This window comes from Haliaeetus albicilla, chromosome 6 (assembly GCF_947461875.1).
Source record: "Haliaeetus albicilla chromosome 6, bHalAlb1.1, whole genome shotgun sequence".
Taxonomy (NCBI): domain Eukaryota; kingdom Metazoa; phylum Chordata; class Aves; order Accipitriformes; family Accipitridae; genus Haliaeetus; species Haliaeetus albicilla.
In genome coordinates this window covers 28,669,121-28,683,970 of record NC_091488.1, presented here as the reverse complement: position 1 = coordinate 28,683,970, position 14,850 = coordinate 28,669,121, and positions in this window count along the sequence as shown.

Here is a 14,850-nt window from a genome sequence, read left to right as displayed (position 1 = left end):
CAGTCTGAGGAGTAGCTGAACAGTCACCAACATCTTTGCCTGATACTTTTGACAAAGAAAAAATATTAAGGGTTTTGGAGGGCAACAAAAAAGAATTCTGTAGAATGATTTTCTTCTTTGACAAGTATCCAGCTAGTCAGAGCAGGGAAGAAGACTTTGTCTAACTAGTATGTGTTTCCAAGGCAGAGGAGTAAAGCTAGCAATTCTGTTTCCTACCATGCTCAGTGCCCTTTAAGCTAACAAACTACAGGTGTTTTGGGCATTGAAGTGTGTAGCGTTCACCGCATATCAAGGTGCCACGATTAGATCACTGATCACCCCCCAGACCAGGGAAAGAGACAGATAACACACACAGTGTGAGCGCCAACTTCCCCCTTTTATTGCGCAGTCAATTCCTTTTATACTAACAAGGGTAGGTGGGATTACAGACACATCATAAGGCTGCGACTAACCCTCTAACTTTCCGTGACATCGCGAGATCTTCCGAACGCCGAACCCTACATAAGTGGTAGGCAAGCTATCAGAAAAGGTGGAGGAAGTAAATTTGCCAGTCTTATGCTGAATGAAAAACTGCTTTACAATAAGTATGTTATGACTGTTTTTTTCCAACTGTATTGCACTATCGTTAATATACTATTGTCATATACAATGGCAGAGCTGGAATGGAAGTGGTTCATTCCAGTTAGAGCTAACTGTTGCAGACTACTCCTTTCCAACTCCATCCTTTCTGCTAGGAGTTGCACTACCACTGCTTGCTCTGAGGGAAGAAGCTCTTCCTCCCACTGCTGTCTCAGGTCCAGACAAGATCACATTTCCATGGAGAAGAGGAGCAATACCTCTTGTACTAACTCTATGGCTGCCTTTTGAGCCAATTATTTTAATATTCTTTTAGCAGCTCACTCCTGCATAATAATAACTAGGGTTTATGATGAAATATGTATAAAGTCTGGAAAACAGACTGCTATGTGTGCTCACATTTTCTTGATCATTGTTTTGATGGCTGTCTCTTAGTATTCAAAATCTGTTTTTGTTTACACTGATGTGAATTCAGAGTGACTTTTCTGAGATGCATCAGGTACATACTGCTGAAACCCATGGCATGATTTATCTGAAAGGTTGAAATAACAACAAAAAGCTGTATATATTTGGTTAGTTGGACTATTGCATGCCTTTTATTAGCTGATTCTTTCTCTTCTTTAGAGTGCATGTAGTGCATAATGAGGTACAGAGGGAAGACATGGCAACTGTTCTCAAGGGATTTATGTAAATAAGAAGTATTGGCACTTTTCTCAGCAATATTAAGTTTCTGAGCAAAATGTTAAATAAAAAAGAGTCAAGGAAATGGTGCATAAAATGTGCATGAATCAGGTCCTAACTCTGTAATCTAACTCTTGGGGAACAATTAAGTCATTACAAAATCTCAAGGCATTTATCTGTCACTTTTACTGGGACAAGGGGAATTAAAAAAAAAAAAAAAAAAAAACAAACCAAAAAAACCCCAACAAAAAACCCCCAAAACCAACGTAATGGAAATCTTAGTTATACATACCTAATTATGAAAATTTCACAGAATACAAGTGTAGAAAAGGAAAGCTTCTGAATGCCAATAAAGCAGCTTATAAACCACCATAAACAAGGCTGAGAGCTTGGGAGGACCCCTGATGGAATCCTTCTTTAATCTTCTATTAGAAAAAGAAGCATAATAGTAAGGAAAATTAAAACAAACCATCACAATTCTGTAAGCAGAATTTTAGTAAAAGGTAAATGTCTTTACCTATAATAGAATCAAACACAAACATATATTGTGTATTGGCTGTAATTGCAGAGATTTAGAGTGTTTGTATATGAAGTATTCATATTTGCAAGGAACGAAGTAGTAGTAAATTACAGTATTTCCATATCAGCTAGCATAAGATCCTGCCTCAGCTGTAATCATAACCTTAAGAATTCAGAAAGATTCAGATTTTTAGCCCATCTGTATAATCCAAAAGGTTTTAGCGTTGAAACTATGGTATCCTGAGTAGGAATATACATCTCAGTGTCTAAATGTACTGAAAAAGATTGAGAGTACTGACTGGTAGATATAAAATGAATTAAGCCATGAGGCACTAAATGAGTAGAACATGGTGGGGGAGAATTAAAAAAAATATTTTAAAGTGAAGAAGTGCCTTGCCTCCATGATCAATATTACCCATCAAGGGTGGTATTGAAGGGGATGCCCATGGAGGAGCTGTTCCTGGACCAGTGAGGTTGTTGGGGTACTGGTGCAGGAGGGCAGCCTGGAGGAGAGCGGGTGGGCAGAAGGGAGGGTGGTGAATGATGGACTGTCTCGCTGGCCATCTGGGGCAGGGGCAGTCTTTGGATGTGGTTTGGGAGAAGACATGTGTCTGGCTTTTGGCTTGTTTGTTTTTTCTGGGGAAGCTAGGTTGATACAAGAGACTGCTGATCTCGCCCTTGTTAAGGCTACAAAGCATGGTTTTGAGCAGCAAACAGCTAAGAAGAATAGGGTGAAATCCTGGTCTTGGTATAATGTTTCCATTTTTAGTATAATAAAAGCTAGCTAAAAAAATATGTATCTATTAAAATGGCGTGTGCCTTGGCAGTCCTCTGTTCATGCAGATAATACAGTTTCGCTATAGGCCTCATTCCTTACTTCACGAACGAACAGAAATCCCGGCAGGAATAATTCATGTGCATGGGATGTATGTTTTAGCTTTGTAAAATCTTCTGGCTTTTGTTGGTTTCAGGGTTGGGACTAAGGAAGAAACATTTTGCCAGGACTAGGCCTCCATTTATTCCACTCAATTATCAGTACGTAAATGAGGCATTTGCATTAAGAATCTAACAACTCCCTCTCTCTATTCAAAGGAGAGTGTGTGCCCTCCACAGATCCCACTTAGATGCTGGGGTGTCTCCACTGGCTGTGGGAAGAGCTTAAAACAACTCAGCTCTCCCAGCTGCACAGATTCACATCGTCCGTCTTACAAGCAAGCCGACTCCAATGTATTTGTGGAAATGTAAGTCAGAAAAAAGCACTAGTGACAATACTTCCCCCCAGCTGTGTTTGATTGGGGCTGGGTACACTCACTGTGCTCATGGAGCTAGCAGCCCTGGGGCCATGAGCACTGCTGGCCCTGGGTGGGGGACATGTCGCCAATAGCTGGCGGGAGGCTGGGAGCCGCGAGGAGGGAGCAGGTTGGGGGGAGACAGCGGGGAGAAGCCCCCAACTTGCCAGGGCTGCAGGGTGGAAGCAGCTCCCACCACGAAGGCTGAAGCCCCACCATGGGTGGCCTGTCATGGCTGCCTCTTCCTCAGGGAGGCTGAGGGCAGTGGGACCCAGAGGTGCATGGGAGGGTAAGTGTGAAGCAAGGAAAAAGGGTGCTACTGGGCAAGGCCTTTTTCATTTCCTAACGGGTTTTTGCTCTTTTTCTCTTTCTGTTCCCCTCTTTCCATTCCCTTCTTTCCATTCCTCTCCTTCAACAATTTTAACTGTACCTTTGAGTCTTTTCTGTACTGGGCCCCTCAGACTGTGAGGCCACTAAGGCACTGCTTGGGAGGCCAGCAAGCCTTGGTCCCATAGGCCAGGCCTCATGGCCATGGACAGGCTCGAGTTTTGGGGCAGCTAAGCAGAGGCCAGCAAGGTAAGAGGTCTCATGCTCAGAAAGTCACCCTCATTTAAGGAGCTTGTGGTTTGGTATGCAAAATAGCTGATTAGGTTGGCCATTACTTTTTTTTTGCCTGGCCCAGCAGTGTGCTGAGTAAGGTTGGCTGGTTTTTTTTTTTTAGCTCACACACTGAATTTGGAGGAAGATTCAGCAGCTCATACTTTTTTTTTTTCTGTTTGGGGTGGGAGGGGTTGGCAGTGCAATGATCTACTACTCCTTTAGGCATGCAGACTGTGGGAGCATATGGTTCTGAATGTCTTAAAGTTAATTCACTGTGTCACCTAACCTCCGTTGCTCCTATTGGGAAAAGCTATCAAGCCCTTACCTGGCAGAATTTAAATGTGAAACACGTAAAAGACATTTCAGAAAACACATAAAATACTTTTCTAGATGAACTTTAAGTCTAGTAAGATCTACTTAATAGCGTATGTAACCAAGAAGAAAAGACCTTATGAAGAACTAGTTTAAGAAACAAAATTTATACTTTTCCTAAAAGAATTGGATAAACAGTTATCCTTTCTGAGGTGGTCTGTGGTATGAAACCTTTATCACATCAAACAATAATGAAGGGTGACATTTAAATCCTCAGCCATTCTAAATGGTGACTCTGAAAATGAAGCATTACTGATGTCTTTGACAAGGAAAATATATGAGGTAAAAAGAGATGTAGCACAGAGATAAGCTATTTATTTTTAGTGATCTCAGTCAATCTTGTCCTTGTTTTTTAAATATTTTACCAGTCAACATGCTACAGAATATGCCATTCATTAGATCTGTCAGAAGCAGCAGCTTGGGTAAATAGATGGGAAGGTTTAGTAGAACTCTATGAAAGGTAGAAATGGTGGTAATGCTGCAGAAACATGATACACCAATATGTAAAAATTGCCTTTTGCCAGTGTGCCAGAGATATAACAGACTCCAACGGGTATGACAAGTATGCTATGAAGTAAAAAAAAAAAAAAAAAAAAGCAGGAGTTGTAGTGCTTCTTAATATGTTTGATACTTGAAATAGGAAGTTGGTTGGGTTTTGGGTTTGGTTTTTTTTTTGTAAGGTGATATATATATGTGGTAACAATATATACAAGATCAAATTAATTTTTTTTTTTACTTTTTTTAAAGAAGGTGCTTGTACAAAAATGTGCTGATGCAGAGGTGTTAGATGAGAAGTATCTTGTGCCAGGTTGATATTGCTGACTGCAAAATAGCTACATTTGATTCATCTTTACAAGAAGTACTCAAGAACTCGAAGTTCTCTGTGCACCTAGCGCAGAACAGTGCTTGTGCTTGTTTAGAGATATGGTCACAATGCAAATAATTATCACAGTAATGACAGAATTCCTACTTTTTTTACCAATTAATAAAATAAGGCCAATTTTATTTTACCCAAAATACATTCTTTTTAGAAATATTCATTCATAGAACAACAAACTGATCTCAGGGCAAATCCTAGTTATTTTATTCACAGAAATATGATCTTAGTACTTGATTTGTTTCTTAATTAAGCAACACATTGCAGTATGTGTTTAAGTGATCCTTATTTATTAGCATAGCTAAGCTATTTTTGTATTGTTATGAAGGTTAATGCATATTTAGGAGCTCTGAGAAACAGGAGTGTTGTTGATGGCTTAGCACCCTAGTGAAATACTTCAAGCAGTACCTTATTCTGTATACAGGCAGGGAAACAAAAGTTCTCTGTGATGCTCATAACAAATTGTATGTAGTGACACCAAGAGCACTGAAGGGGAAAATGTGTAAGAATTCATCTTGATCACAGCTAGTGGCCTCATTAGGTCTTATGTTATGGACATGAGAGGCTTAGGTCTGCCCACCCCCCCCCCCCCTTCTTCAGGAAACAAGGCTTCATGGATTAAGTTAGGCTGACATGATGGGGTGCAGAATTTCTCCATTATACAGTGTAAATTCTATGGCTTTAAATATAGATCATAGAATGGTTTGGGTTGCAAGGGACGTTAAAGATCATCTAGTCCAATCCCCCTGCCACGGGCAGGGACACCTTCCACTAGACCAGGTTGCTCAAAGCCCCATCCAACCTGGCCTTGAACACTGCCAGGGATGGAGTATCCACAACTCCTCCTGGCAATCTGTTCCAGTGCCTCACCACCCTCACAGTGAAGAACTTCTTCCTTACATCTAATCTAAATCTACCTTCTTACAGTTTAAAACTGTCACCTCTCGCCCTATCAGTACATATATAGGTGGGTATGCTAGTTATTTTTGAAATTTTGCTTTATTAATGGTTTCAGATTTTTCTAGTTCACAATATCCTAGTCAGGATATTAAATAGCACTCATTATTTCAGTACTCTTTTTCAGTTGGAAAACAATTTTATATCTTTGTACTAAATATATATTTTATAATGGAAATAATTAGGTCTACTTACATGGTGAAGAAGGGGAAAAAAATTGTATAAAATGAGAAGTGATTGCTTGTTGTAGAGTTGCACAGGTTTCAGGCCTCAATAATAGAAGAATTCCTGAATTTCCATGTTTTTCTTGCATAGATAGATAGTTGTAGAATCTATTATGACATCAAACAGTGATAATAAAACATGGGGGAAGGGAAATACGTCAAAGTAAATTAAGAGGTGACTGACTTGGAAATCAGAATACATTCTTGGGGAATTGAAGACACTGTACTCTGCAATCAATATCATAGGATTATAAACATCTGAAATAACATGGATATATGAAGATATTTCAAGATATTTTAAAGCCTTTCAGTGTTATCCTAGGGTTTATTTTCTAACCTGCCTGCTTCTGAAGTTCAAACATTATTTGTTTATTCAATTTAGCATGTTTTAAGTGCAACTGAAGAATATGCTAGACAAATTTTTTACTGTGAACATATATGGCTGTTCTGGTAAGGAAAGCTCAGCATCATTTAAGTACATTTAAATAGAATCCTTCAAATATTACATCTATTCCCATCTGTTGGTGCTCATGGAAAAAAAGGCAATATCAACAGGTGCCTGGATAGCAGAAACACACATTAAATTCAGTTATAGGTTTGGTCTAGTTAAAAATGAGTAGTAGTGAAGAAACCTGGCAGCAGGATTGAGCTGAAATTTTAAATCCCCAAACTGAGGTCCTCCATATCAGAAATCATGTTTCAATTCTCAATGTAGGTACAAAAAAGTGGAAACTCTGTGCGGCATTCAGCAACACCTAAAAAATGGAGTCCTATATTATCTGCTGCAAACTGAAAAAAGCTCTGATGCAGAAGGTGCGTAGCTATGCACCTTTTGCTGAGGAAGACAGAAAAAAGTTGGTTGCTCTGCCTATTTACTAGAGGGTCCCTCACTGCTGCAGTGTTTCTGAGGCAAAATCCAGCTAATGTTTATTCCTTCATTGCCTCCTGTTTAAGCAGATATATAGGAACCTGATCTTCAATATTTGATAGAGCACTTCTTTAGGTAAGTGGCTTTTTACTCATAATAATTTGCATATTTTGTATTTATCTACCATTGTTAATATTTACAGTGAATGCATATCAGGACCTGGAAAGATATTAACTTAAATCACCTTTTTTACCATGCTTGAGTATTAAAATTTCCATGGTCAAATAGGAAACGTGCAAGTTGACTAATTTTATTCAATATTAGGCATCACGCTAACAATGACTTTTTTGAATTCCTGTGGTTCATTGCAGATGTGAATTTGATGGTCTCAATCTAGTTCTTATTTCAGTATGGCCTAGTCTATGCTATAACTCATTATTCTTGCCTAATACAATCCTAACAGTGGAGAAAAATCTTGAAGTTAGAAACAATATAATATCTTAAAAAGCTGAGTGGAAAAGTTTATATAGAACTCTAGTTTGCTTTTAAAGAACATGCCCTTCATAAGCACTTGCAATGTATCACATTTTTAAAAAAAGAAGAAAATTCTGTTTCTTCTTTCTTTCCTATTTTTTAGCTTTCTTTGTTATGATTACTGCTATCTCGCTGTTCTATAACATTGACTGTTCTACTTGACTGGTTCTTTTGTTGTGCTTATATTAACTGTGCATTTAGTTTTACTTTTTTTTTTTTAATCTTGAAAGAAAATAATATTGTCCTGCCCTTGATCAGCTAATCAGTACTCCTACACTCAGAGCGACTCTATATAGATCTTTTTTCTCTGCAAGACTTAGTATTAATGTCAAAAGTAGTTGTTGGGGGAAAAGAGGTTTCTTTACCAGTCCTTTTTTTTAAAAAACATGCATTATCAGTTAAAAAAAACAACAAAACAAAACAAAAAAAACCTGGAGGAAAGTTCTTAGAAGACATCCTTTATACTGCAATGATTCTGACCCATCCTTTAGTGTCTTTAATTTATGTACATGAAATTCTCCCTTTTGTTTAGTTTAAACCAACTCATATTTGCATTCAGCAATGGTAAATGAAAAGGGAATCAGAAAATTCAGACCATTTTTAACTGGGTACCAGAGGGGGTAGTAGAAGAAAAACATTACAAACTTTTGGAACTTTTCATGAAACAGCACTCAAAAGTTAACTGAGTTCTGTACTTTTTAGTATAATAATACACCTTATGTGTTCATGTATATCACTGTAAAGTATGTAAAAAAAAAAGTCACTGCTACTAGATTTGTAACTGAATGGAGAATTATGTTTTGCAAATATTTTGCACCTTATTATGCAGCTGCATAAATTACTATTAAAATGCAAGGATGTGGAAAATTAGACCCAACAGATACAGTTTTTTCTGATCTGATTCTTGCTACATGCCTCTGGGCTTGATCAGGAATTTTTATAAGGGGCAATTCTGTAAGATTAAGTCACCAGAATGATCTTGTAAGTGGATATCTGTCAGGCATATCCATAGCTTTTTTTTTTTCTTTTTTTAACTGAATGTTTTTGAAGCATTATCATTCTATGCTCTAGTTACAGAATTGTTTTCTGGTGAGTGGTGTAGTTACTCTATTTTTTTTTTTATTTTTTTTTTTCCCCTGTGTGTGTTTAGTAGGACTGTGAGTTGTGAGCTCCAATCCCTGCCAATGTCAAATCAGGAAGGCCTCATTATATTGAAGTCACACCAGTGACAGTCCACCAGAAAGATTCTGTGACCTGACAATTTTGCCTAGCTTAACGGTATTCCCTGTAATACAGGAATAAAAACCTAGCTAGTGTCAACACAAAATATACTGAGTATGAGCAGTAAACTTATTTATTCAGACTGAAGAAGATGCCACAAGTTGCAAGTGAGACACAGCCTTCAGTGGTATGTGTGGAAAATTGTTGATGTTTTTGTCTTTTCACTTTTTTTTCCCCATATATACGTATGCATATGTACACCCCTGCAGTTTGAAAATATATCTGAGTAATTGTGTTTCAATTTATAAAATAAGACCAGAGAACTGAAAAGGACATGAAAAACTACCTAAGCTTTAAAAAAAAAAAAAGCAAAAAAAAAAAGCCCCCAAAGACAGAGATATTTACTTAAAACAGAAAAAAAGAGCAGAAGTTAGATCTGTATAGCATATGTGCATACCCACATGCTATGGGAATGTAAATGAAAGACTGGGTTTGATATCCAGGATACCTTTCCTGTTCTCCATCCCTGACCCAAGTCACATACTGTGTTCTCTTAGTTTAGCAAAATGTGACTGAATGACTTCCGTCTGACTCAGTTTGCCATCTCTAAAATGGAAAGGGTGCTAACTTATTGTTAAAACAATTGAAACATTACTTATAAAAAGAAAGAAATAAGAACTAGGTAATATTACTGTTTATATTCTATTAATTTTTGTACCTTGCTGTTTTATGCTATAGTATTCTATCAAATACTCAAGAATTTTGAAATTTGTCAGATGTGTGAGAAAAGGAAAAAACAGAGATGTTCTTCTGAGCTTGCAGAAAACACCTGGATAACTTTAGAACAAATATTTAATTTTCTTCAAACTACATATTTTAGTGTTCAGTTGTAATTAATATTGGACCAACTTACAGAAATATGTCTTTCTTTGATCTTCTTTGAATGTATTGGTATGTTCCTGTGTACTGTACTAAAATCATAACCTAGAAAATAATAATATTCTCCTGGCTTTGGATGATCCGTAACAGTTCCCAGCTGATTTGAGGGTGAGAGAAACTACATGTAGTGGTTTGGAAAAGCTTCTATTAGTTGGGTAATTTCTCTCTTAAATTTTGTTTGCCTTCATTTCTGATTCTTAGCTTGTAGAGACTTATTTTTACAACCTGAAATAAACAGGAGCTTTGTAATTGACTTCAGGATTTGACACAACTAAGGTTTTGTTGTTTATTTAATTTATTTTAATGAAATTATAAATAACTTCCTGTTCATCCCTCTGCTAAAGAAGCCCTAAAAGAACAGTTTCTACCTTTCTTGCTATCGATGTGATATTTCTTGTATTATGGTATCACAAATAAGCATTTTATATTAATGCCTACTCTTTGGAGAGTCCATCTCAAAGAGTCTGCAAGTTTATTCTTTTGGGCTCTGTGGCACATGAACGCAGTGGCAATTTCCTCACTTTTTTTTAAATAGATGCATTGTAGTGGGTTGACCTTGACTGGCTACCAGGCTTCCCAGCCTGTGGCTCTCACTCCCTCCTCCTCAACAGGACAGGAGAAGAAAAGATGGGCAAGTTCATGGGTTGAGATGAAGGCAGTTTAATGAAAAAAACAAAGGCTGCACGTGGAAGCAAAGCAAAATGAGGAGTTTTATTCTCTACTTCCCATCAGCAGGCAACATCCAGACACAGGGAAGCAGGGCCTCAGTATGTGTAGTGGTTGCTTTGGAAGACAAATGCCTCAGTAATGGAAATCTTCCCCCACCACCACCACCCCGCCTTTCCCCCAGGTTTTATTAATGGGCATGGTGTCGTATAGTATGGAATAACTCTGTGGTCAGTTGAAGTCAGCTGTCCTGGCTGTGTCTCCTCCCAACCTCTTGCCCACGCTCAGCCTACTGGCCTTTGTGGGGTAGGGGGGGAAATGGTGGGATGGAGGGGGGTTGGAGAGAAAGCCCTGATGTTGTGCAAGCACTGTTCAGCAATAGCAAAAACATTGGCACGTTATCAACAGCATTCTAGCCACAAATGCAAAGCATGGCACTATGTGGGCTGCTATGAGGAAAGTAAACTCCATCCCAGCCAGACCCAGTACAGCCGTCATACAAAACAACTCTAATTTCTTTGCTAAGTACAACATTATAATAAAAATGTTTTATTATTTGCTTTTATTGTTAGTGTCTTTAAAAGGTTTGTGGGATCTATATGTGTTGGTATTAAAGTGAGTCATATCATCAGAGTCATGATAGGCTATTGGCATTTTACTCTAACCCAAAAAGTATAGCTTGTTTGAACTGTTTTGTTTTCTCCACTTTGGTAGCATCTCCACCCTACGAGGTATTGTGAATGTTCATATATGAAAACTTTCACAAGGCAGAACTCCAGCCTTTATCAAGCATTATATATCATCACAAAATTGGTTTTGGTCTGAACTCAAGAAAAATATGTCCAAAGTATTACACTGTATAAACATGTTCTTGATAATTGCCTATCACATTGATCTTGGTGAGTTAAATATCAAACCATTTCCTGAAGATATTCATTTGGGCCACATGTATCTGAAACCACTTAGGCAATTCCACTGTTTAATAACATTTGTGGGTTTACTTCATAGATGAAATTAAGGAAAATAATGTATTCTTTTCATGGGATGTCAGCTGTGTTTTTGTATGTGGTTGCATCCTCTCCTGGAGAGGAAGGGGAGCTGATACCTCCTTTAAAGCTTCCAATACTACCAGGATAAGTTAAGTGTTGTCATAGCCTGGTTTAGCAGTTGCCCAGCTTGTCACTATTTTTTTTTTTTTTTTTTTTTTTACTTAAATAGTTTACTAATGCTTTCTGCATCTGTAGCCCAAAACCTACAGTACTGACATGAATGGTACAGCCTTGATACTAACTCAAGCCTCTGGACTGAATCTTGTTCAGATTTGTCTGGACTTGTCTTGATCTACATAAAGCTCTCTATTTTTGTGTAGATGGTAGTAACAAGTGATTTTTTTTTTTTTTTTTTTTCTGCATAGAACAAACATTTCTGATCTTCACATAATGAAGTAGTATAGACGAGTACGGGCATGGTGTGATAACAGAAGCTTGGAAGTGGGGACCTAGTGCAGTGCAGAGGAATGTGGGCATGACATGGTAAAAAAAGTGGCACATGGTGACACTGGAGACCCCAGGACTATAAACAACTCACAAGTGATCATTTACTGATCATTAAAGCAAAGCAGGCATGGGAGCCAGACAATACAGATTTTAGGGTATCCAAGAACAAGTATCAGCTATATGTAAGACGCTCCATACATAGTACATTTATGTATAAAGTGGAATTGCAGAGCAATGAAGAAAAAACAAATTGTAAAATGAGATAAGATATAAAAATAGCCCCAAAAGGACCCTACAAAGAGAAACAAGAAATCATCCTCCTGCCACCAAAGAGGAGAAAGAAACCCTTGCCATCAATATCATATCTTTTCCTCTGAAGGACTTGGGATGCTGACAACTTGCTATCAGACTGCTCCTGCCCCCAAAGTTTAGTTAATAACGTTAGGACTGAGAAGGATAGTGGAAGGATAAGCTATAACAGTGGGGAATGGCTAGGTACTAGGCATTGTCTGTATAGCAGTTTTAACCCTATTGACATCTTTTTCTCTAATAGTATTTTTTTTTCTTTTGTCTGTAATGATTAGATTTGAAATTCTTTCAGTAGATGGTTAGGATTTCAATTACACTAGCCATAAATTCTTGACTTGGCTTATTAGGAGTGTTTCCTTTTGCCCAAACAAGTTTCTGAGTGTATCAACACCTCCCTGACTCCTATTATTGTTATAGCTCATCATTATACAAGAAGATGTTCAATACAGGTTGTACCAAATAAAAAATAACTCAAATTATTATTTACACGTAATGACATGGTCAACAAGGAAGTGAAATATTTCTCTGTCTTTTCAATAGCATCTGCAGCATTGACTTGCAAACAAAATTTTAAGTATATGAATTCCTGGTGATACTGTTTTTTTGCAAGTGTCTTGCCATGTGAACAAAAATACCCCTCCCCCCCCAGTATTCATAATTAAAATCTGTGAATATTCTTCAGTAGAATACTTAAGTATGTGTACTCCATTCACATATTCAAAGGTTTTTCTGGGAACTTATTGTACCAGAGCTACATCTTGAGGGATGCAGGGACACAGCCAGCAAAGGTATTTAATGAATTAGTGGGTACAGGAAGCAGAACATAGCTGTATTACACAGGGCTAACCCAGCTTAACATATCCTTTTCATTAATTTACTGCAAGCTGCAGATATATCTATGGTAGGCAATAATAAATTGAACTCCAGACCTAGCTTCCTTTTACTGTATGGGGTAAAGATACCTCTCAAACTTGGAAGCACAGTATAGTAGGGATTACAGCAAAGGAAGGGAAGTAATGCACTGACTGAAAACAGTACTATTTAAGCCTACATGGACAAACAGTTGTCATTCTGTGGCAAAAACTGCTCACTAAAGTTTTAGTGAGTAGCCTAATTAGAAAGGTAACTCAGCCTTCAGTGAAATCCACTGAATTCTCAGGGCTTATTCTGTCAAGAACTGGAGTAACATGGATCAATCTTTATGATTTCAGAAAAATCAAACCCTGAACCTGATCCTTCTGATATGTCCAGACTGAAATTAGATCTCAGTTTTTTTTTTCATTGTTAAATTTTGCAGTGAAAAAATGTACGTGATACAACTAGTATGGATATTAACCTATGTGATATTTTAGCATGACAACAATTTATATATATATATAAATATAAAACAACACATGTATATAATTATGTAAAAATGTGTTTGTTTTGTTTTTATGGTATAAATCTATTGAATGATAAAATCATGGTGAGCATAATTAAAACCACTTAACTTAGCAGTGTGTCAGTCTGGTTTCATCACTAACTGCAATGCATGTATGCAATATAATGTATATAATATAATGCATATAATATATACGTTATTTAGTTGGTTTTCTTTTTTCCCCTGAATTATCACTGATTCATCTTGTTTTCTGTTTAACACCTGTCATAGAAAGTATATTATTAAACTCCAGTACAAAGCTGACACTCTACCAAGTACAACATGTTTGTGTAGAAGGAAAGCTAGTTACAAAATCAGGGGTATAAACGACTCTACTGAGTTATGGTCTGTGCAGCTACTAAGACAATTTAGGATAGCATGAATTTGATTTGTATAGGTATGCCAATGGGAAAACAGATTCAGGCTGTGGGATTTTGTACTGAAGGCTATTGCATAGATAAAATGATTTTCCAAAGAATGTCTTTTAATCCTATTTTGAATTTCTGACCACGATTTTAAAACTTCCCAACAACAAAACATTTTTTTTCCGTAAGAAATGTTACAAAAGAAACATGTTGGAGTCCCAGGCTTGTCTTCATGGGCCAATTATATCTCTTCAGTCATGTAACTTAAGAGTTGCTGAGAAGCTGCTATTGCCCTGGAGAGCAAGGAAGATACCCAGTGTCTGTGTAATGGTCTAATGGAGACTGTCATTTTACTCCTGTCTGTTTAAGGAGTCTTGTTCACTAACAGGCCACATGCGTAGCTGTTGCACACAAACTGTCGGCTTTCTGCTGTGCAGTTGGCAGGCTCTTGGGAGGCACTGCAAAATCTGTAGCGCTATATCCTAGACAATTATATGGCATGCTGCTACAGGCTCTTCTGATATACCACAAGGTAACTTCTGTTAATGAATGTCAGAATTGTAGATGCTCTGCTGCTGAGCATTTTAGACCACACATAGAGAATTCCAACAACTGGCATGCATTTGTCTCCTTGTCAATCAACAGTTTTATATTCTAACCTATACTTAATCCTTTTCATTTTTTAATTCCTGCATAGGTGTGAACCACATGCTGCAGAAATATAGCTAACAGGGAGAGCATCAAATTCTAGTCTACATACCATTCCATAATGTGTTTGACTTAATTAATTAGCTAAGAACAGTAATTTGATAATTCCAGGGATAAAGTAAGTGTCCTTTGCCCCTCTGACAAGGGCAGACTAGATGAAATTTTAACAGTGTCTTGTAATGACAAACCTAACAATAATTATTACATAACAGAAATAATTAATATTGTT